Here is a 20812-nt window from a genome sequence, read left to right as displayed (position 1 = left end):
GATATCTGGACTCGAGTCATCTGTTAGAGGTAATACATCTGACCATGATGTTAAAGTAGGACTTCACTAGCACTAAAATTCAGATTGAAAAAGCAGAGGTCCTTATGGAGACTCTTGTGGAACCCGACAATTGATTAATTCAATTTATAAAGTACAATAAAATTTTAAGTACAGTTTTTGTTGCACATTAAAAAACAGTCATCGTTGAGAACATACTACTGTTACTGAGCTGTAGCACAAACCAATGTTGTGCAATGTCATCCTTAAAAGCACCTGATGTTGACGGAAAAACAATAAGCACGGAGTGTGCCGTGTCATCCCGACACCAAAACCCCCGCCGTAGGAGCCAGGACCCCCAACACCTGCACAGTATGGCAGATAGATGGAAAAAAGCCCGCCGAGCAATCACGTCTGCCACCCAGGCCAGGGCCAGCAGGCCCGCTACAGGGGCCCCCAATGCCAGAGATCAGGGAGGCACAGGGCAACAGAGAGTGCAGAGCTCCAGCCCGGACGGAAGAATAATCCCCCCTGCCCCGCCTGGGTAGCCCCGCCCCTGGAGAGTACCCCCAGCCCAGATGAGCAGCCCAGCACCACCACCTAGGAGTTCTTAGCTTCCCCCAACCCCAGACACGAGCCAGGGTCCCCCAAGAGAGACCCGCCTCATGCTCCAGGCAGTCACCCACCCCGTTCCCATGGAAGAGATCAAGGCATGGGCCAACACCCCAAGAGAAGTCCGGGTCCCTCAAGGAGTGTTGTAAATATGGCCCGACCAGGCTCACCCACTGTTGGAATTTGGAGGGGGCCGGCACTTGAGGGCAAGGACAAGAACCCACACGACAGGGACACTGACACCCCCCAGCTCAGATGTGATCCCCGGCTCTTGGTATTGCCAGAGAACTCGGGGATCCCTCTCCCTACGTGGAGTGAGGGCTGCCGGGCCCAGGAAGCCAGCACCCAGGGAACACGGCCGCCGTTGCAGAGGGCTTGGGTACCCCAGCCAGGGATGGGGTAGAGGACAGAAGATCAGAGGTCCCTACTTCCTTGTATGTGTATTTGTGTGTACGCCTGTGTGTTGGAGTTTATATTTTTGAGGGGTAAAGGGTGTGTGTACTAAAGGGTGCAGTTAAAATTGGCGGGTAGGGCACTGAGAGGACATCTCCTGCTTGCTCACAGTGATGTCCAAGCAACCCCCTCTACCAAGGGTCCTACACGTCTAAGGTGCAATTATAACCGAGAGAGGAGGGGCCTGTATCCATGCAGCAACCGAGGGAGAGTGATCACTGCCAAGTGGCTCCTCCCCCTGAGAAGCATCCCCCCTCCCGGAAACAATATGGTCCTTGCAGTCCTTGATTGCTGCGGACCATACCAAGTGGCATAACAAAGTGTACATTTGGCTTACCGGTAAGTCCTTTTAAAGTCCAGACAAAATATGCAGAGCCCTTTGTGGGGGTGGGGCGACATGTACATAACTTTTACTCGCCAAAACATTTACTTAACTTTACATAATGTATATAACACCTCCATGTAAAGCACACACACACTGCACTAATGTTGTGGGCTTGAAAGCTCTTCTGTCCCCATCTTATGAGCAGATGCAGATGGGGGAGTAAAACTGTATTTCTGAGGACATCATGGCCTTGCAACAAACTAACATTTCAGGACTGTGAGAATAATCTGAAATTTCAGCCATAAATGACAGACTTTCTGTAAATGTTTGTGAAACGGCATATATTATTTTACTTTACGAGTCAATGACAGGTTTGTAGATGCCAGAAATGCTGTAGACTGGGGAATGCAACTTTTTTCCCCAAGTTAGCAAATTTAATATCATTATTGGAAAGTTCTAGTATTTGCATTTTCAGTATTTCTCAAGTTGTTTTTTTATTTTTTTAATAATTTATAAGCATTTTCTCCTAATGTAAAATCTTATTTGGTAGCATATTTTTATTTTCTTTTATGCAAATAAATGTTTCAAAAATGAAATGAAAGACCCTGTCCATAGACCATTAACAAATTTGTTATTAAACAGCTTGATAAGAGAGGAATTTCCCAATGTGAGCAGAAATTCTCAAAATACCAAAAGTTCTTCAACCAGGATATTTATCAACTGGAAGCTAGAAGAGGAAGTCAACATAAAGTGACATTTACACCAGCAGATGTGACTGTAATTGGTCACCAGAGTCACAGGATCTCACAAATGCCTCCACCACTTCAGATCCTCTGTAGTTTCTTAAGTAGGAAAAACTGGTTCAGACATTTCCAAAAAGGATTGAGTTCCTATTCTTGTTCCAAGCCAGTTTTTTCCTGTGCATTGCAGGAACCCCTCCTGCAGGTGGCAGCAAACACTGATCTAAAGGAAAGCTTGAATCTACAAGTGTCTCGTTTTGCCAACAGTCTTTCAAGTAGAAAACAACAGGAATGAATATATATTTTTTAATCTGCACATGTAACAGAAAAGATTTACCATTTCCAAAAAACTGCAGTTAGCGTTTTACATGGTTAGATGGGGCAAATAGATTTTGATTTCATAAAAATGTTAATTTTGTCCCACAGCTGTTCTGTTATTCTATTTGTAAGTATCTTAACCCACCTCTGATAGTGTATCATGCCCCAATTTTAAGCATCAGTGATGACCCAGTGGTTAATGACGTGAATCTTCATCATGAGGGTTACTGGTTCAAGTCCTGCTAGGATTAACTCTCGGTGGGACCTCGGTCTTTGCTCTGAATTACAGCAGTACCAGCTCTGGTTGATCTGTGTCTGAGTCTCTCCCTGTACAAAGGCAAACACAAAGACTTTCCATTTAAACTTCCTTGCATGCTATTTTGGGAGTTTTATTTATTTTTTGCTAAACAAATCAAGACCAGTAGAAATATTGCTTCTTGTCTTATTAAAAGGAAAAGAGAGAAAATGATGCTAAAATGTATTCTAGTGTTTCCCACCTAGCTAATTAGTAAGCTAGTGTAAAATTAAATAAACAAACAAACAAAGCAAGAAGTGACTGATCTAAAGTTACTTAAGGAGGCAAGCACTGAGCTGAGTTTACATCGCCCTCGGAAATGTGCGTTCAAGCAACCACTTCCAATGAAAAGTCTATGAAAATGCGCTTCTTAGGCTTCCATGTTTTAAAACGCCCGCATTCACACATAGCTGTGCACTTTTTTAAGACCGTTTTCTGGCTCTGCGTACAAAAACCGTGACAATTGAACAGGCAATGAAGGTTAAACCAGGTTGAACTTCGATCAGAGACTTGGATTTGGTAGTGACACATGGATGGCGTCCCTTTTAACTTGCGGAAGGGCCAACAGCTTGAAAATTGATCACAGAGGAGAAATAAATAATTGCAGTTTGTGGTAGGCCGGAATTATGTGAAACCAAATCTTTCATATATTGGAATACACCTAAGAAAGAAAAATCCTGGTCAAGATTTGCGAGATTTGCATCGCTTCGGCTTTTCGCAGCAAACCTCTTCCAACTCTAGGTGGCGGGCATGAGCAAGTAAACAGTGGAAAAAGAAGAAAAGGTTTCTTACTTAAAGGCATTTTCAAGAACTTGGGTCAAATCCCTGGTGTGTTCGTAGCTTCAGACAAACTTAACCCTTTAAAGTTTCAAGAATCTTTACTAACCATTCCCCAGAATGTATTTTTGATCTTAGAAAACCATCATTGACATTAAGCTAATGGTGTTTCCGTATTTGTTGCATCAAAATGAGAATTATCTGACTGGACGATCAAAGCTGGCATTCTCCTGCTCTGGACAGGCAGAACAGGATGAGCTAAGAGGGAGGAAGGGAGAGAAGAAAAGAGAAGCGAAGTATCCATTTACACACTCAGTACTCTGGAAACAAGAAGAGAAGATCTGAGGCTTTACAGACTGGAGGAACTTCATATCCATGTCGTTTTGTTCTCACCAGATCCACGTTGCACCGGTGACACGCTGCCGAACAAAGAGGGATTGTGGCGGGGGGGAAGTAACGCCGGCACGCCAGCTTGCTCTCACACGGCTGTCAAACTGAAATCCTTTCAGTCCAAGAAGCGTTAGCATAATCCCTTGAAATTTCCCCCCTCCAGCACAGACACACATTTATGTACATTTAAGTCTTGGAGGGTATGTGAAAAAAATTCAAGATTCTGTCTGATTTCTCTGCAGTGTCCGGTCCAGCTGTTTGTCTCTTATTATTTCCATCACTGAAATGACTGAATAATTCTTGCTAACATCAAAAGCCAAGAAGCCAACAAAATAACTGCTAAATACTTATACAAAGTGTAAAGATTTGGTTTTTGGTGTCTTTCATTTCAGGATTTCTTTCCCTTCCCTTCAGTCAATGTGGTGATGGGAGGAGTGGTCATGTTTCTGGGGGCCCGTCTGCCACCTCTGCATTAAGGCATGAAATGTAAACTACATGCAGCAATGTTCATCATGCTCTAGCACTGTTTGAAGGGACCGAACAACAGGAAAACCTTTTTAACATTTATTCTGAAAATCAGAAACCTGAGAGCAATTGGTCACAGCTGACAGAGAACATCTGTGCTTTGTGGTTGAACGGCTGGAAGGCAGGTCACATGATCTTAGTTTCCATCATGAGCTGGTTGATGGTTCAGCACTGAGCAGTACAACTTTTATCACTGTTGATACTTTCACCACATGCAACGTTGCGAAGTATTTAAAAAAACCTCTAATACTACAGGTTATCATAGTTTTCAGTCATGGAGCAAGTCCCCACCTTCTCTTCCCCAAATTTACGAAAAAACACAAAGTGACAAAAGTTTTAGCTCTTCCAAAGACCACTGGAGGCTGGTGTTAGGAATTTATTATTGATGCCAAATTAAAGTCCCGTTCCAATAATTTTTTGATCTATCGTAAAATCGATCCCAGTGGTCTTTTATTTATCATTATGCAGTTTTTAGGCAAAAATCAAAAAGTGAATCGTTTTGTAAGACAGTTTTTGCAGAGTGGCAGCAGTATGACTGTGTTCGCAATCTCTCCCGCTAGCTTACAGCCTCTCACAACCCCAAGCTAACATTAGCTATGCAGCAATAATGTTGACCAGTATCAGTATGTTGATCTGTACAGTTTTGAGCCAGAGGAAGTCAGGGATCTATTTGTCTGCAAGTGGGTGCATTGGAATGGAGCGGATCAGGAAGGTTGTGCCCTGTACAGCGCATTTGTGACATCACAAAATAGACCTTTTTGGTCTGCTACTGATTCATCGAGATTTGAATAAAAAACAACAACTTAGAAACACAGTTTTAATCTTAATTTTCATGAAAAAATGATACAAAAACTTGTTAAAAACACCAAATACACCATTTTCTTTGGAGTGGGTCTTTAAATAGTCAAATTTACATTAAAAAATAAACTTATCTAAAGCCCGGTTTAAAAAATTACCTCAACCTGCCTCACCTCTCTGACGTTATCTCTCCCTACATCCCTCCCTGATGCCTAAGGTTGGCTGATCAGCTTCTCCTGGAGGTACAGAGGTCTAAGAGGAAGTGTGGAGGAGATCGACGTTTTTTTATCTGTGCCTCCGAAAGTCTGGAGCAATGCCGGTTAATAATCGTCATGCGTCCTCTCTGTCCAGCTTAAAACTAAGCTTAAAACCCATTTTTACAGCCAAGCTTTTCACCATCCTGACCATGCTCTGTTTTGTTTTTACTACTTTTGGTACTTATTTTTGTTCTTTTATTTATTTTATTGTTTTACTTGTTTTTTTTGTGCTTATATTCTATCTCTTAGTGTTCTTGGTGTTTTATTATATTGTGACAACCCATTGAGTGACAACAGAGAGGATCTTATTCAATAGTGAAGCCAATTAATTTATTTGTTATAATTAAAAAACAACAGAATTTTACATAAAGATTTCAATCCAGCCCTTTTCAGGGTGTACCCCACCTTTGCCCAAAGTTAGCCAAGACAGGCTCTGGTGACCCCACGACCATGAAAGGGATTCACCGGGTTAATAAGATGGATGGATAGATGGATGATGACTTCGGCCAAATCTGAATACTTCCCCTACTGCTTCTCCCTACCCCTACATTTAGCCCTCCAAACGGAGGGTGGTCTTTTAGCGCTATCCAGCAATGGATAGTGTTTGAAAGAGACATGACAAGATTGCAATGGGTAGAAGAAGGTTACAAGTGAGTGACGAGGATGGATAGAATCAGGAATGAATCCATTAGAGCAGGGGTCACCAACCCTGTGCCCGCGAGCACCCCTTGTGGCGCCCGCAGGGAATGCACCCAAAAAAAATGTTTTTCTTTTTTTTAATTGAAGTAAATTTTCAACAAACAACCACGGCATGTTTATCAATGACAACAATATCAATTCTGAGATAAAGGTATACAAAAAAAACAAATATGAAAACAAATATAACTTAAAAAATAATAAAGTAAGGATCTATTACAAAAGTTTAAACAGATCAAATAAATTACACAATGTCTGGGCGTTCTTATGATTCATGTAATGTAAAGATTTAGAGATTAGGTTGAGTAATCCAATAATGTGAAGTTTCACCTTTAAGAATTTACAAGTATGAATAAAATGCTTTGAAATTACAATCAGTACATTAATCAGAAAGTCCAGATTTTTGTCAATTAATTGTAATCAAATTTTAATTGTATAATTGTATTTTAATTGTAATTGCATTCCAATTTAAAGGGTTAATGATGATATTTTTGGATTTAAGCCAATTATGAAAAGAAGACCAAAACTTCTTTACATGCAAACATTCAAAGAAAAAATGTTCCACAGTTTCTAGATCATTTCCACAAAATACACAAAGATCGCTGTCCCAGTTAAAGCGAGAATGTTAAAAATGATTGGAAGGGTAAATATAATTTAACGGGAATGCTCCAAAAATAGCACTGCTCATATAGCAAATCAATATATTGTGGCGGAAGCCTTCAGCTTCTAAGACTCATGGGAAGTGGGGAATCTTGGTGTGTTAAATCGCTCACCATAAGTGAGGGAGCTGTGAGCAGAAGTGAGCTTAATGCTGTTTGGCTGGCAGTGGGGGTGTTCAAAATAAACAGACAGATATGATTTTCCGCTAACTTATGTGAGTGTCGTTTTCGACAAACCGGGGTTGTGTTTAACATGAGGCACGGGTAGCAGATTCAGACATGTCCAGTGGAGCTGCTTCTAAGTATGAGGATAGTAAATCAAGACTTGAGCGTAACAGTACCGGCCTGGATAGTAGGGGTGGTGATTCAGTGCTTGCTATTAGTAATTGATGCACTTTAGTTCTGCTATCGTGAAATATATGGCAGAGTATGGAACGACCTGAAACTTGCGAATCTGCGTTCCTCACACACACACACGCGCGCCTATGAGAAAAGGCGCGCGTGTGTGTGTGAGGAGGAGAGGGGTAGTGGGCGCAGGTTGCGAGGTGAAACGTCGCATTGCGCAACACCTGGATCATGGGGTGGCTTAAATGACTCAGCTCATTCTAATAATGTCATTCTTTACTAATTATTGCGGACATTTTCAATACTTGTCTGTATTTTCCATATACATTTATTTTTACGGTTGTTTAGTTGGTGATAGTTACTTATAAATAAAGACAGCAGGTAATGCAGGCTGGAAAACAGCTGCACTTTTTCAGACCATAAATAAACTATAGATCATTTGTTTATAAAAGTATTGAGGATTTTGGAGGATTTTTACTGTTGGTGTTGCACAAAATTAGAAAAATGCCAAATATTTTTGGAGTAATCCCAGTGATGAGCTCTGTGATTTAGTTTTTAATGTTTTATGAGACCTAAATATGATTTTCACAATAACAGGTTTTTAAATAATCATATCCCTCTGATACGTTTCACAAAGGCACACACAGGACCAAAGACACACACACAGGACCAAAGACACACACAAGACCAGAGACTCTCACAGATCACACACCAAGCAGAAATAAACTTATTGCTAAAAATGATAACAGGAGTTGAGCTCTAAGAAAATGACAAAAGAGCAAAGAAAATGGAATAATTTGATTTATTATTTCTAATTATTAATATTTTCTGGCTTTGTTTGTTCATATTTGCATCATTTGACAGAATATATATATTATTCTGGATTAATATTCCTGTCTGTTTTTATTCACATTTATGTTTAAAAAGTTAAAATTAAGTTAAAGTTTTTTTGGTTTAAAAGTTCAGCTTTAGTGTGTTCAATAAATATTTATCTTGTTTGGCTGCAACTTAAAGTGTGTTTTGGATTTAGGCCCCTTCTGCAACTGACTTTGACCCCCCTGTAATACGAGTCTAGAAAATTCATGCATGTTTTTGTGTGTAAAATGAGCAAATAAAAATAGGGCACACAAAAGGAAGTCCTCAAATTGTGGGGTTTTTTTGTCTTTTCTTTTATTTTTTGGGGGGGGGGGGTTAGGAGGTTTTTAGTGGCGCCCTTCATACAACTTACTGCCCATGAAATAGCCTTCGGTCTCAAAAAGGTTGGTGACCCCTGCATTAGAGGAAACAGCTCATGTGAGAGGTTTTGGAGGCAAATGCACGGAAGCAGGCTGAGAAGATTTGGACACATTCAGAGAAGGAACAGTAATGATGTTGGTAAAAAGATGCAAAGGTTAAAGCTACCAAGAAAGAAGCCTTGAGGAAGCCAAAGAGGAAGTTTATGGCTCTAGAGGAGGACAAGAGGACGGTTGGCGTGAGGAAAGAGGATGCAGGAGGTAGGGAAATGAACTTCTGTGGTTTTAGAGTCACCTGTTGGTGGATTTTTTCAGTCACATGACTCCTCAGGTTCATCCATAGACTCTAAAAACAATGGACAAATCGAGGTGGGACGGCAACCATAGAAAATACCTTACCTCCGGCTCTCACAATATCAGGCCAAATCCCTCACCATTACTTTCTAAAATGGGTGGCGTCATGTTGAAACCAGTCGACCAGTTGACGATTGGTACGAGTTGCTCTGAGTCATCGTATCAATGGCAACTACTGTGGCTAAAAAGGAGTAAGCTTATTGTGAGTCCCCACCTCTTTCCACGCCTCCACCTCTTGACCTTTGCATTTCTATTGTCCATTTGCCATTGACTAAGAAATTGCACCGAAGTTGAATTTATGATAATAAATTTGCCTCATGGAAACAGGTCAATTTCAAAAACAACTTTATCGAAAAAAGGTTTTTGTGCTTGGAGGTGGTTTTTAAGGTGTATCGAAATGGACAGATTTAGCAAAACTGCAATGGAAACATTATTTTCGAATTAAATGAGTCACGTGACCAACAGCTCTGCCCCAGGTAGACAGTTTGCATCAATTTTTCTTAACTCGCTCAGGCTGCAGAGTTGCTGGAGCCCGAACCGGCTACTGTTGGGCAAAGGAGGGATACAGCTTGGACAGGTCGCAAGCCTGCAGTCGCTCCGCTCTGCTTGCTATGCCGGCACCCGGGCGGCTGGCTGGCCTAACACAGAGCGCCAGCCAGCCAGAGATCCTCTAAAAAAAGATCCTCTAGTTTGATTCTTGTTTTTATTTTTCCCCTCCAGAACTAATGTGTCACAGAAACATGGAAGTAGCAGAGGAAAGTGTTTTTTGCAGTGGGAGGGAAGCTACTAATGGGAGAGACCGAATTATCTCATGAACGTGGTTACCGAAGCTTTTGCAGAACATTTTAAAATAAATAATTCAGATTTCTAAACATCCTCCGTTTATTCCATGCATTTTAATTTAAATGTACAGTGGGGCAAAAAAGTATTTAGTCAGTCACCAATTGTTTAAGTTCTACCACTTAAAAAGATGAAAGAGGCCTGTAATTTTCATGATACCTATACCTCAACTATGTACGAAGCCCGTGTCCTGACATTAAAAAAATAAAATATATCTTATTCCCACGGATTAATATCTTGTTCCCACAAATTAATATCTTGTCTGCACGAAATAATATTCCGTTCCCACAAGATAATATTCCGTTCCCTGGAAATAATTAATTTGTGCGAACAAAACAATTATTCACGTCATAAGTCATTCATAAACACAGATATGCTCTACGTCCGGCCGCAAAAGCCGCTTTCAACAGTAACTTCCGTCTCTCTGTGACCCACATTCGTTCAAGAAAGGAAAAAGAAAAACAAGAATGATCAATTTATTATTGTCTCAATGAATATAAGAAAAATATAAGATTTATGATACCTAGGCTTGCTGCTTTGCCATACGATTCACCGGACCTAGCTCCGCCGCAGAGCTCTTTTGCTTGTCATGCCGGCGTTCGGGCAGCTGGCTGGTCGGTAGAGAGACAGCCAGCTGATATTGTAGTTTAGGGTCAAATAGGAATAATAATATTCAGGACTTGTCTTTTATTAACATACTCTTTAGCAGTCGCTTTACATTTGAAGGCTAGTAGGCTACATGCTAACTAACTAGCCAATCATTTATCATGTTATTCACGTCATAGACAGAGATGAGTAATAGTTGGATTTACAGCAGATACCTTCACAATTATGTCTGTGTGTGTCTCATTACATTGCATTGAAGACACGGAGGATGTTTAGAGATCAGATTTATTTATTTTAAAAAGCACAAAAGCATCGGTAATCACGTTTATAACAACCTGGTATGCTCTCCGTCCATCTTGCTGCAAAAGCCGATTTCTACCGCTACTTCTGTGTCTCTGTGAGCATTCAATAGGGGTAAAAATAAAAACAAGAATGATTGTTCTATTATTGTCTCGATGAAAATCAGAAAACTATAAGATTAGGCTAGCTGCTTCGCCTACTGATCATTCTTGCTTTTTTTTTTACCCCTATTGAATGCTCACAGAGACACGGACGTAGCGGTAGAAAGCGGCTTTTGCAGCAAGACAGAAGGAGAGCGTACCAGGTTGTTATAAACGTGATTAAAATATCTGTTTATTCGAGACCATTACCTTATGTTGAAAGTTAAACCAGGTCCAACTTCGACCAATCAGGGACGTGGTAGTGATGTATAGATGGCATCCTTATTAATTCACGGAAATGATTAAAAATTGATCATGGAGCAGAAATTAATTATTACGGTTTGTGCTCTGCAGGAATTTTATGACACGTCTTTTAAATATCCGAATAGAGGTTTGATAGAAATTTCACACTAAGCCTCTTCCAACTGTTGTCACATGTGTGAACACTATACGCTAAAAGCGCAACACATGCCCGACGTAAACGTAGCATAAAGACTATTTTTGGCTGCTGTCCTTAAAAAAACCCCCAAAAAACTCTAACTTTTTGTTTCTTAACGACAAAAAAACCCACAAAGACACAAACTACCACAAAGGTGATTGTAAAAAGTGTAAAGTAACATGAACACATACTTTGTTTTATTGATTTTAACCAAATGATAAATCATAAATGGAAGCCAAACAACAGGGAAGCTTCCCTCTAATGACAGACATTTGTGATGAATGTATTATTGAGCTGTCATGTTGCTCCTTCTCTGAATCTTTTTCTTCCTTAGAGGTGGAATAATTTTAGTTTTTTTTTCTACCATAGTTTGGGGGCTTTTCTGAGGCCAGCAGGGAACATATTGGCTGAGCTCACCAAGGTGTGCTAATGCCTGGTGGGCAAGTACTTTAAATGCTAATTCTCCCCGCCTTCCGTCCTGTACTCAAACATACCAGCCGGCCCGCTAACTACCTCTGAGCCAATCTCTTCATCCTCCTCCTCCTCCTCAGTCGCCGCGCGCCTGTTCCCCGCCGAGTGACCGCCACAAACAAACACAAGCACTCTGTCAAACTGCTAATCCAGCCGCCGCGCGCACAAACGCACTGTACGTGTCGTGTGCAGCCGCTCAATGAGCAGTCACGCGGCTCTGACACTTTTGAGGGAGCACACGAGAGGAAAAAACAGCGTTTTAGGCAGAGAGCCGAAAAAAGAGGAGAGGCCCAGCGTGCAGCTAATGGCCGTCCGGCTGACAGCTCCATCACGGACTTAAGCGGCCGCCTAGCTCGGCTGCTTTGCATCCGTCTGACAGCTTCGGCGCTTCTGCCTAAAAGGTAGATTATGCAAACGTTCGGTTCACTGGCCGCCTTCACCTCCAGCTCCACCCTGATGCTGCTCCACCAGAAACCCCCCTCCTCTTTCAGGTTGTGCCATCCTGGTGTTTCTGTGATTGGAGGCCTTCCCGCGGGGAGCCGACAGGTAATTCTGTCCACGTGTGATGAGACGTGAATAATCGGCCATTTTCAGCCTTCCGCTCGTCCTCCGGGTGATAATTAACCCCTTAATTCTGCCGGTTTGTTGAAAACTTCTGCAGCTGCTAACACACACACACACACCCACGCACGCACGCACACACACACACACACACACACACACACACACACACACACACATATTCACACACACATATTCACATACACTACTCTAAATGGAAGGGGGTACTCCCTCTTTAATTTCTGATTCTGAAGTTCCTAAAACATGTCAAACTTTAGGTTCTGAAAATGAACTTTTTAAATAAATGTTACTCTTTTTTTTTTAATAAACATGCTTAATAGTGTAAGTGATAGAACAAACACACACACACACACACACACACAAACAGGCTGCAGGTCAATTAAAGGCTGACGGTCGAATCAGGCAACAGTCCATTAAGTCGTCTGTGTGGCTGATTTAGAGGTCGGAACCCCGCAGAGATGCTCCCCTTCTCCTTCAGCAAGGACACATTCACGGCTGGAGTCCCGATCCTGCACCGAGGTCCTACGTGGAACCAGACAAAGAACCTGCAAGACAATGAAACCACAAGATGAGAGGTGAGACAAGCAATGATTAAAAAAAGGGTTCAAAACACTAGATATGGGGTCTGCAACCTTTCACAATGAAAGATTAATTTAGGCCTGTTTCTTTCAGAACAAATCTAGGAGTCTTATTTTACCTCTAAATTTGATGGTACTTTGGATTTATTATATTATTGCTTTTATAATAAATATGACTTTTATCTATTTTTTAATGAATACAAACAGAACTATAAAGACAAAGTAGCATTTTCTCAAAATCTGAAATTGTTTTTATTTTTGAAAGAAGCTTGTTTGACTTTCTTTCAAAATAATAGATGATCATCCCAGTGAAGCTAATGTCTTCCTACAAAAGGTTTTAAACAGCGCAAGACAAAAATGTTCTCATTATCCTCTTAGTTCCTACTTACTACTGCTGTCAACATAAACATTAATGCCATTGATGATTCAGTACAAATGTATAAAAAGAAAATACAAATATATACACTCTTTGCAAAAATTTAGAATATTGTGGAAATGTGTATTCATTTCCATAATTCCGTAAAAAAAACTTTCATTGAATATAAATTCATGGCTCACTGTTTTAATATATTTCAAGTATGAATTTGTCCATTTTTACATAAATTGAGGTTTTAGCTAATAAAACCCATTAAAACAGGAAATATTTTGTTTATCTTACTTCTAAGCCATGCATTTATAAACTAAAAATTGCTATTTTACTTTCTTTCATCCAGAGAGCCACTATGGAGAAGAAAAAGAGCCGCATGTGGCTCCAGGGGCTCAGCTTGCAGACTATGGCACTTTAGCAAAAAAAAAAACCCCACAAAACAACAGATATCCTTAAATAAAACACTGCGTGTACACAAAAGTACACAAAAATAAAATAGCCTCAAAAAACCCCAACAACCTCAAACAGAATCCTGACGTCCCTTTGAAAGGGAACTAAATGTCTGCAAACCCCGAAGGATAAAAGATAAAACGACCAACAGAAAGACATTAAATGAGAAGAAAAAAAACACATACAAATTCGGCATTGAATAGAAAAAACTAACCTGGGTCAACTTGTAATAACTTTAAAAAGAGACAAAACAACATTTTTTACACAAAAAATAAGAAATAAGAAATATAAAATGCCCAATGAGAGATTCTATTTATGCTGCATTCACACCTGTCAGGGGCGTCAAGTTTCAATGTTTAAACCAGTACAGTCCTGGGACATGACTTGGGCATCGGGCACGGCGACCCACGTCAACCAATCGGGGAGTCAGCTTTGGACACATGACGTTTTCAGTGACTCAATCAGCGGGGATCAAAACGAAATCCAATAGGGCGACTTTTTTCATGACTTTTTTTCACCCGGTGGGGCTGCTGGGCTGCCGGAGACTGTCCCAGTTACTGTTGGGCAAAGGTGGGATACACCCTGTTCAGCTCACCAACCTGTCACACAGTCCATGGAGCTGGACTCAATAAAACTCTCACTTTACTTTCCTCTTATCAATTGTGTTTTTTTTAATGTTGTGGACATAGGTGGAGAAAACTTCAGTCATTAATTCAGCCAGAATCCTTTGGATGAAGTCAGATATTTTAGGTCTAGTTAATGGATAATCGCTCAGTATTATCCACAATGCACTTTTTAATTTGAGCCAAGCTTGTAGGGACTTCTTCACCTTTTCTCACTTCTTAGCCGTATCCTTTTTCCCATGTATCCTTTCCTGGGGTGCAGCATGATCTGCTCCCATGAAGGATCATCTCTTTGTGAACACTTGACAAGCAAAGTTGGTCCTTTTTCTTTAGTTTGGGGATGTATGAAGCTTGGATATCCTGGTTTTGGGCACTGGGGATGCAGGTAGAGAGAGCATCTTTAACATGATCCATAGGATTCTGAGCAGCGAAATGAAGTCCAAGTGGCTAGGCCCCATTGACCAAAGTTTGCTTCCTCTAACTCAACAAAGTTCTGTTATAGCAATGGGACGAGACAAAGTGACGTACAAAATTGTCTCTCAAATGGCATGTGCAAATTTGTTATTTTTAAAAATGAAATCACTTAATTTTCTGCAAAAGTTTGAACTTTGAGAGTTAAACTAGAGGGAAAAGTTTGAAAATGTTTATGTGTGTCTGAAACATCTGTAACCCTACTTTGCAGATTTTACCTATCATGGGTTATCTTTCGAAAGATAAATGAGGGAACACTGTTAAGTACGGAGCCCATGACCTGACATGCGTAAAAAAAATTACTGATTCGATTCCCCAAAAACAATTGTGACATTTCACACACTACCATATTTTCAACCATAAATAATCTTATATGATTCATGTTACACATTATCTGTAAAAAAGATATAAAGCAATAATATCAATAAAAAATTTTTTCACATCATTGATGTTTCCATTGACTAGCGAGGTGATGGGTTATGCTGGGCGCCAGAAAAGAGACTACCCGACAAGTTTCTATTTCCGGTTCAGGTGTATTAATAAATAATCATTTGAAAAACTATTTTTTAAAGTCTCACTCCAATCATCTTTTCATCTATTTCAAAAGTGTTCCCAGTGGTCTTTTTAAGTATGATTTTGCCGTGTTTAGCCAAAATAAAAAAATCTAAATTGTTTTTCTAGGACATAGTTCTGCAGAGCGGCAAGAGTTTTTAGAAATTTGCCTTGCTAAGTTGTGGGCGGGACTGTTAGTACAGTGTAAGGCTGCCCCCATTTCCCATCATCCCTGTGTTTACACTCTCTCCTGCTAGCTCACAGCTGCTCACAACCCCAAACTAACATTACCAGTGCAATAAAAAGGGCGAGCAATATCAGAGATATCATACTGTTTTGAACCAGCTCAGACGAGGAAAACAAAGATGTTAATGGATAGGTCTGATATTGCTTGCCATTTTTGTAGCACCTCTAATGTTAGCTTGGGGTTGGAAGGGGCTAAAGCTAGTGGGAGAGAATGCAAACAAAGAGATGATGGGATATCAGGGGAGGCTTACTTCCACACCAACAGTCTTTGCCAGAAGTGAGTTTCTGATGAACGTCTACCGCGCTGCACAAAGATTGTATTAGAAAGCAACACAGGTTTTTCTAATTTGGCTAAACACGGCATAATCATGATTAAAATGACCACTAGGAACGCTTTTACGATAAATCAGAACATGATTGTAGCGGGACATTGGGTATTTTTTGTTAACATTAAAAATATTGATGTCATTTTAAAGTTATTTTAGTGACCTCTGTGAATTCCTTTTTTTTTAACAAGAGAGTACGGACTATTTGTTCCTTTTCGGACAGAGACAAGCAGATGAAAAGAAGCCACATTTTTTCTTTCTTTTTTTCTTTCTGTGGACAAACATTAAAAGATCTATTAAAAAAATAAATCTGCATCACAGTTTATCTGAATGTAAATTTCCTTTGGGGCAGTGTCTGTCTAAGGCCTTTAGCTTTTGTCTTCTGGTCTTTAGTTGGTGAAAGTTTCACTTGATTTTAAACGGAATTGTTCAAAAAGAGGAAAACAGTAAACATTTAGAAGCCTCCCTGTGGTCAGACATGGAACGGCAGGGGGGGAGGCAGGTTAATCTTACCTGGACCAGATGTTTCCTCACCCAAAAATTCCAGCTGAGGTCATGTTATTTCCTGTTGTGCCACCCCCTCCCCCTTTTCCTGTCGTTCTCTCTCTCTCTTAGTGTACATGGCTAGTAGTTGTCGAACAGCCAACTTTCTCTGCATTTATTCATGGGAGCTTCTGAAAGTTTAATAGTGCGGGTCCATTAATCTGCAGGTCTATTTTAAAAGCAAGAATTAAAGTTTCATCTATATTCCTCTGTCTCTCTGCCCTCTTCCCCCCTCTGCTTTCCCTCCAAAGCTGACGCTCTGAAATATTTATGAATGCTGAATCACTGGATGCGAGCAGGAAACTCTTCATCGCATCAGAGGGCAGAGAAGCAGCTTCCAAAAACCTCAGCCTCAGAAAAGAGCCCGTCTTTGCGAAACGAGAGCTCGTCAAGGTCGAAGTCTCATTCTGACTGTTGCACCAGGGTGAACGCTCAACAGCCACATCTTTTTCTTTTAAAGGGCTATGCAATCTTGTTTTTTCACATAAAGCTAAATACTCAATCATAAAGTGCTACCTACAGTGCTTTTTTTCCTATCACTTTTTAATGAACATTGTACTTGTTAGGGGTATAATGATTCATTTGAACAACCTTTTGATTGATATTATAATTTGTGGTTGCTGATAAAATTCATTCTTGTTTTTAGTTAATTTAAAATATCTAATTGATCCGAATGACTGACCTAAAATGGATTCAGGACATCTTTTGCCTAAAAATGCAATCGGTGTGACTCAGAGATAAATACCTGTGGGCTGAACAGTGCAGGTGAAGTTTTCCACATTCCTTGTATTTCTTGCAAGATAATCAAGTGTAAATTAAATATGTGTACAAACAAATAAGTAAACAAGAGGTAAATCCAATCACATTTTAGTTTCATAAAGTTCAGCCCACTGTTGTTTTTCCACATAAAAATAATACAAACATTATTAAAACATTCTACCACATGGTATTGTCACATGTCTTTCCACATCCATAGAAAACAACTCATTGAAGTCAATTCAGGAGCCATTTTTCCGACGCCATCATGTTGGGACCAGAAATTGTCAGTAACCAGTGACTGGTCGGAATTGGTCTAAGTCAACATTTCTATGACAACCATTCTCTCCAATCAGGAGTGAGCTTGCTGGAAGTCCACACCTCTACCAATTGAAAGTGAGTTTGGGAAAATCTGTCGATCAAACATTTCGATTGTTAGACGTGAGAATATATCTTTTTATTGAGGCATCTGATAGGCCAGTTTATAACTCAAATAACTTGCACTACAGAATAAAAATAGGATCAACAAGAGCATATTAAAAAAGGTAGCAGAACAAGAATGATAATTCTGACAGAATGAGTAATAGCTGTTTCTTTTTCTATAAAGGTCAATGGGATTTTGGCTTCTTGGAGTCAGTGAGTACTTCTGGGGGTTATTCAGTCCAGTTCTCATACACAGTCAATAGCTGCGTTTACATGGACAAAAAGTAACCGGAATAAACGCCTGATCAGAATAAAACTGCGTCATGTAAACACACTGATCAGAATACTCTGCCCTGATCAAACTCACTCGGATTAAAATCTCCTTCCCATCGAGATAGGTGGGTTATGCCGATTCTTGATCCAATCGTGCTGCATAAAAACAGTTTATTCCGATTGTGGGTCACTACTGCGCTGGTTTTACGTCACGCATAGACGGTGTGGCTCCAGAGGAGGCTTTGGAGCGCGAACAGGACCAGCTGGCTGCTCCACGTGAGCAAAGCATGTCTCTGATCAGATCAGACGGACTTGTAGCTTCATGTTTGCGGGCCGGGGAGGGAGCTTTGTTATGGTGTGTGCTCTGTAGGGGGCTTTGGACCGTTGTCCATCCGGCTCCTCTGTGTGAGCGAGCTGCCGCACTCAGGAGAATTGGGTGTCCCGGGAGAACTGTGTCTCCGAGCAAAGGAACGGCTGTGGGACGGTGTGTGAGAAATGCCGCTGCTGAGAAACCATCTCTTAACAACAATGTGAATTTGTGTTACCAGTCGTGTCCAGACAAAATAAAGACTAATGTTATTCCCACATTTTTACGTGCAGCCAAGATGCAGATTGTGACATTGCCCGCATGGATTTTCAGTGCATCTAAAGTAAATGTTGTTGGCACGCATTAACATAACCCTAAACCTTCTTCCAGGTCCGTTCGCCAAGAATAAAGCACTGGCCGCACGAAAATTATGAGTGAACAGGCACTTAATAATTAGCATAACAATAATAAAAAAAGCATGTTTAGAACATCTTCTCGCTCTTATTTTGCAGCTTTGTTTGTTTACAACAAAACTCGTCATTTCGTCTTCTACGGCCGTTACCGGTATTTTAGATATGTCTGTGCACATGGGCGGCTGTGCTGCAGCAGTAAGGTGGTCGACCTCTGATTGGAATATTGCAGGTTCGATTCCCACCTTGCCCGCCCATATGTCGACGTGTCCTTGGCCAGACACTGAACCCCATCTTCCCTCTGGTTGAAGGCTGGTGCCAACGTTTGGCAGCGAAGCCGCCACAAGTGTGTGAATGTGTGAATGTGTGTGTGAATGGGTAAATAGGATTGTGACTGTAAAGCGCTTTGGGCCTTCAAGGAAGTAGGAAGTGCTATGCAAACGTACGCCATTTACCTTGTCAGAATGATTTATTCCAATCAAAATGTAATCGTTTGTTATCAGATAACGTTTTTCTTGGTCCACGTACACAGTTCAATTCTAATCCGATATTTGATCCAATCAAAGCCATTATGCACATGTAACTGCAGCTATTGGTGCAGACCAATAGAGAGGTTAAAACAACATTTATGTTGGGCCATAATTATAGACATTCTCCATGTTGAGACAAATGAAACAAATGTAACAATACTTTGGAACATTTGCTGATTTACCGAACTTCTGCTTTCTTGCTGTACTTAGATTGTTGTGCTTTAAGTTTTTCTGGTTGTTTTATTCTTTTCAGTATTTTCTATAGATAAAATTAACTATGTAAACAAGAAGCCCAGACTCCTCTAGAGATGGTTGGACACAAAGCCACTGGCAGACATGAAAGGGATAATTAAAAAACAAAGGAATGAAGACAAAGTTAAAAAAGCATCTGAATAAATAACCTGCCTCCTTACATGCAGGGGTTTCTACTGTAGATACCTACTTTTACTATGAGTTACATTAAAACAATTTTCCTTTCAGTTCTCACATTATCTTTCTTTTTTGTTGTCTTGCGCTCATTTTAATCTCCCATGGATCCCTGCTGCAGAATAATCAGCTGAGCTTGGACGAACCCTGATCATCTCCACAGATGATTATAGTGGTCAGTAGGTGCCGCTGCTTTCTCATGTGTGGCTTCACAGTGAGGACATCATGATGAGAAACCTGACTAATGGAAGATCATCAGAGCTGACCCTGGTGGGGTGATTCCTGATTCTCAAACAGAGAGTCACACTAAGACATTCTCAGCATTTTTAACAACTTTTTATTCTCTACATTAGATGCATGATTTTTCTGTTATTAACTTCTTCTCACTTAAGGAAATGAAGAGGAAAGAAAAGCTTAGCCATGTAATAGCAAACATCTGGGGAAAAAAAGGACATTTCAGAGGCAAGTTTTTGCAAAAATAACTACAAAAAGTAATAACATACCTAGGGTTTTAATAACTCTTGGAAAAAAATAAAAGAAGCATCATTTCACATTAAAAGTTTATGAATGAATGTAAAACAAAGAAAAACAAACTTTCGTAGAATCTGTATCAAAACCTGTTTTGTCGTGAACTTTTTCTATTCTGCAAATCCCTCCCATTTTCTCTCAATCGATTTTCAGTTGATTTTAAGATTTTGATCCTCACTTTCAAAGCACTGCACAATTTGGCACCTTCCCTCTAAACTCCTTCAGTCATATCAACCTCCCCACACTCCTGCTTTCCATCTGCTCCTTTTTCCACTTTGGGGCTTATAGCTTTCGATCGATCTGTTCTTCTTCTCTAGAACTTCCTGCCCCAAAACCTTCACAGCATCAACCTGCTCCCAACAGTTTGTCTTAAGAGTTACTTGTTTTTGGATACCCACAAATGAAAAAGGTTGTGTCTGATTCCCTTCACTACTCCCTAACCGCTTAAAGACTATATAGCGTGGGACTATCTAGTGCCCTGGATTTTGAAAGCAATTCGGACAACATGCTCACTGTTTTTTAAACCCATTTCCTAAAGTAAAAACCTAATAAATATATAAATTTTACAAAGACGATCTAAGAATCCACTGTGTTCTGTTGATGAAAACTTGGATGATTTGTAAAAAAGAAATTTAGATACATTTTCCTCATTTGCTAAATCGTTAAAGCTTTAAATGTTATGCATTGTGCTACTACACCTGCCCAGTTTATTAGACACACCTGTCCAACTGCTTGTTTATTCAAATTTCTATCAGCCAATCACATGGGAAAAAACTCAATGCATTTAGGACTGTAGACATGGTCAAAATGATCTGCTGCAGTTCAAAGCGAGCATCAGAATGGGGAAGAAAG

The 20812-nt window shown here is 40.3% G+C and overlaps 1 long non-coding RNA gene across 1 annotated transcript; it reads left to right on the top strand.

Annotated features, from left to right (window-relative positions):
• Positions 1 to 11421: 11421 nt before the first annotated feature.
• Positions 11422 to 19969, top strand: LOC110014969 (uncharacterized). The gene is made up of 3 exons (XR_002290013.3): positions 11422 to 12115; positions 12591 to 12726; positions 16559 to 19969. It is a non-coding gene; the product is annotated as an uncharacterized LOC110014969 (long non-coding RNA).
• The last annotated feature ends 843 nt before the right edge of the window (positions 19970 to 20812 follow it).

The sequence above is a fragment of the Oryzias latipes genome, chromosome 4 (assembly GCF_053564925.1).
Source record: "Oryzias latipes strain Hd-rR chromosome 4, Olatipes_Hd-rR_3.1".
NCBI lineage: Eukaryota > Metazoa > Chordata > Actinopteri > Beloniformes > Adrianichthyidae > Oryzias > Oryzias latipes.
The sequence above is the reverse complement of the archived record's forward strand: the minus strand, read 5'-3'. Positions and strand labels throughout refer to the sequence as shown.